This window comes from Pseudophryne corroboree, chromosome 2 (assembly GCF_028390025.1).
Source record: "Pseudophryne corroboree isolate aPseCor3 chromosome 2, aPseCor3.hap2, whole genome shotgun sequence".
Lineage (NCBI taxonomy): Eukaryota > Metazoa > Chordata > Amphibia > Anura > Myobatrachidae > Pseudophryne > Pseudophryne corroboree.
The window spans coordinates 191,348,413-191,352,756 of NC_086445.1; the positions used below are offsets into that span (position 1 = coordinate 191,348,413).

General features: G+C 43.4%; 1 pseudogene; it reads right to left on the reverse strand.

The window, feature by feature from the left end:
* Positions 1-1,864: 1,864 nt before the first annotated feature.
* LOC135051605 (5S ribosomal RNA) lies at positions 1,865-1,984 on the reverse strand (annotated as a pseudogene).
* Positions 1,985-4,344: the final 2,360 nt, after the last annotated feature.

Genomic DNA, 4,344 nt, shown 5'->3' on the forward strand with positions numbered 1-4,344 from the left:
AGAGTGGCGATAGCTGTTGCCAGTAATAGCTTTTGTAGGGTCTCCCTAATACAGGCTTCTCCAGACGCAACACGACAAAGCATATTCAATTATGGACAGCAGAGGTACAAATGCTGCTGCTGTCCTTCTATCACTATAACATATCATAGACAGACTCGTATGTTCTTGGCACAACACAAATGGCACCTATATTGGGGAGAGGACTGGAAAGATTCATTGGTTTATACCAGCGACCACCCCATGATCTATACATGTGGATGATCTGTACATGTGGGAGGGGATGTTTCTGGACAACTGTATCTAAGTGCGTGTCTGAGTAATGATATCCTAGAACATGGGAAATGAAGGCTTGACTACAGTGCTAACGTGCCTTCACAGCTAGCATGCAAGAAAGATACAACAAAGGTAATCCTGCCATATGCAATCATATATTGGTTACAGGATCAGCAATGAGGATATGACAACAGACCTAAGGAAGATGTGACCAGCTGTGGACATATTACTCCAACATACTGGAAAGGGCTATATAAAGAGCTAGAGACAATGGGGTCTATTTACTAAGCCTTGGATGGAGTTAAAGTGGACGGAGATAAAGTACCAGCCAATCAGCTCCTAACTGCCATGTCAGAGGTTGTGATTGAAAAATGACAGTTGGGAGCTGATTGGATGGTACGTTATCTCCGTCTACTTTAACTCCAGCCAAGGCCTAGTAAATAGACCTCAATGCTTGGCATTTGCAGTAATTTGGCCACATTTTTGTAAGGATTCACACAATCCACTGCTCCTTTGCTAATCTTAAATGCCATACACACTAGTTGATTTTTATTAACGATATGGATGATAACGACATTTCTGAGCGATATCGTCCAGTGTGTACGCACTATTTTGTCAATGATGCATGCTCCTGTGGGTCATTGAGGTCTTTTTTCGTATCTACATGCTGGTCCGTTTTGACTATATCGTCTGAAATTGCATTTTCGGGGTGGTGGCAAGATGACATCACTGAACGATATCGTTAGCGATATCGTTCATTGGTGGTCATTCCGAGTTGTTCGCTCACTAGCTGCTTTTAGCAGCATTGCAAACGCTAGGCCGCCGCCCTCTGGGAGTGTATCTTAGTTTAGCAGAATAGCGAACGAAAGATTAGCAGAATTGCTACTAAATATTTTCTTGCAGTTTCTGAGTAGCACATAGAACTTAATAAGGAGACCGCACTGGTTGTAATAGATAGATAGTGAAATAATGCGATAGTTATCTCCCAAAAAGAGCCAATTTAATAATATGCAGGAAAATCCTGTATTAAAGTACCCCACACATATTAGCAAAACAAAGTTGCATAATTTATGTGCTGTGGGTTTACTGTTGGCGGTGCTCCCCTAGAGCCTGAATATTACACGTTATTAACAAGAAAAAGAAACAAATGACTCTGTTTGGGAAGCACTCTTACTTAGGAAGATGAGTATATTGTACCCCAGTACACTGAAAAAATAATAAAATAAATTCAATTTTATTCCGTACTTTCTGGAATTAACGGAGTTCCTTCTGAGAACAAATGATTGAAATGCGAATTTATGTGGAATATCAACTTATCCTTTTGTTAAATACTGGATAAAAAAGTAGTGAACTGGTATTTGCTGTATGTATCAAGCATATACTATAGCAGAGCCCCCCTGAATAATTTGTAACTGGGAACACTTTATATATGAACCCTCATTCAGCCTGCATATATCACATTAGAAAAAGGGGTAGACGCAGGGAATTAAATCATTGGTTCATTCCGATTCCGAAACACTTTCCCAATTTTTTATGGATAATCACAATTAAGTGCCCTCGAGGATTAATATGTGTCTTTATGGACAAGATTATCTTGCAGCACCAGGATGTTCCCAGGTAGTCACCTATCCTGGTACTGGTCCGGCCTTCCAATGCTTGGCTTCCAAGTTCGGAAGGATTTGGGCTTATCCAAAGGAGTATGGCCGCAAGGTAGTCCTTATGACACTCCTCCGCCTATCAGGCTTGTCTTAATGGGATGCTGGTAGGTAGTGTTCCTCATATATAGAGGAGGACTCAATAATTCTATATTTGGAGCTAGCCCGAAATCATTGGTATTTTCTGTATGTTTAGGGCAGGTAGTGCTAATGACAGATAAGACCAATTTGCTGTCACCGTTTCTCACCTCTGCTTTTCATCCATCATACCATTAGGCATAGGGTGGAGAATGAGAGCGTGAGACACAAGCATAAGGTCTGAAGAAAGAAGATCGGAGCAGTCTGGGGTGTTGTGCCTACTTGTAAGACTCTGTTGCAATGCCTTGCAGAGCCTATACTTTGGTAGGTCCACAACAGACGACACGCTCTTGAAAATGTGCTAAGGATTTGACAGTTTTTGTTAAAGCGGTGAGCCTATAGTGTATCCATAATCTATGACACATAACCCTCATTTGACATTTTAAACAGCCAATTTTCTGTCACCAGTTGCTGCACAGATTCAAATAACACCTGCGTCTGTTTCTGATTGTGTCATACAGAAAAAACCACTATCACAGACTATAAATACCTCCATCTAGTAACCTGGTCAGATACCTTGTTACAGACCACGACAGTCAGAGTGGCCATTCCTGGTCAGATACATTTGTTACAGATCACGGCAATCAGAATGGTCATTCTTGGGAGTGGTAACTCACAAGTGCATTCTATTGTTGCCTAGTATGATGTTACAACTCCAGACCTACTCCTAGATTGCGATCAGCTCGGTCCGTTTAGTTCCTGGTTTGACGTCACAAACACGCCCTGCGTTCGGCCAGCCACTCCCCCGTTTCTCCAGACACTCCCACGTTTTTCCCTGACACGCCTGCGTTTTTTAGCACACTCCCGGAAAACGCTCAGTTACCACCCAGAAACACCCACTTCCTGTTAATCACCGATCAGCAGTGCGACTGAAAAGTGCCGCACGAACAACCGCAAAACTGCTACGTTTTTAGTTAACTAACTAGGCGCATGCGCGCTGCATACCATGCGCATGCGCATTTAGCAACAAATCGCAGCATAGCGAAAATCGGCAATGAGCGAACAACTCGGAATGACCACCATTGTGTATGCACGAAAGTCCAAGGGCAAACACTGACGATATCGCACATGGAGCATATCGTCTAGTGTGTGTACCCAGCTTAACTATGACATGACACAAAACAGATATGGGATAATAATGTGCAGAAACATTTTGAGAGAAAATAAACATAAAATTGGCCGTGTTTGATCTATGGGGAAGATTTATAAAATCCTGAAGAAAGATAAAGTGGGGAAGTTGCCCATAGCAACCAATCATCTGTCATTTTCTAGTACAGCCTGTATAATGACAGTTAGGAGCTGATTGGTTGTTAATCTCAATCCATGATTTGATAAATCTACCACTAAGTTTCTTTGATATCTAAAAAGTGCTGTGCATAAGGGGATGCATTACAAACAAGACTAGGGAGACATTTATGTAGCCAGTCCAGTATCCCATGTATCATGTGCCATGAAGACAAAACAGATTACTAAAGCAGAGACTAAGGGGGTCATTCCGAGTTGATCGTAGCTGTGATAATTTTAGTACCGCTATGATCAGGCACTTAGACACGCGGGGGGATGCCCAGCACAGGGCCAGTCCGCCCCGCATGTCAGTGCCGCCCCCCCCCCACAGAAATGCAAAAGCATCGCACAGCGGCGATGATTTTGCATCTGAGGAGTAACTCCTGGCCAGAGCAGCTCCTGCGTCTGGCCGGGAGAACCTCTTCGCTGCCCGGGTCGCAGCCGCCGCCGCCGCCGCGCACCCCCCCCCCCCAACGGTCCGGCCATGCCAGGTTCCCGGGTGAACTTCGACGTTTTTTTAAAGCAGCAATCATGAACAAGGCATTGTACATGATTGCCGCTTTAAAAAAAACATCTAAATTTGGCTGGTACACCGCACCTCTCGCCAACTCGGACTTCATTTACATTCGGCCCATGATGTGAGAAATGTCATTACATTAATGGTTGCCTCACCATGGTATAGCAAATCTTCAGCCAATGGGGCTGCTCAAACATGTCTGCAGTGGGTGGGGCTGAGATAACAGAAACAACTTATCTGTGTAACACAAGTAATACTCACATATTCCAATGGTAGACATTACATTCAGGGTACGTCATACCCAAAGGAGATGAAAAGAGGAGCCAGATTTAGAGGAACTATTGTATGGCATTATAGCACACCATCCAGTGGCTATTTAGACAGCCCTACAAAAAGTAGTGAGGATAAAGTGACAAAGGAACGGGTACATACAATGTATGGGGGATGGATGACCTGTAGAGGAAAATAAAGTGGATT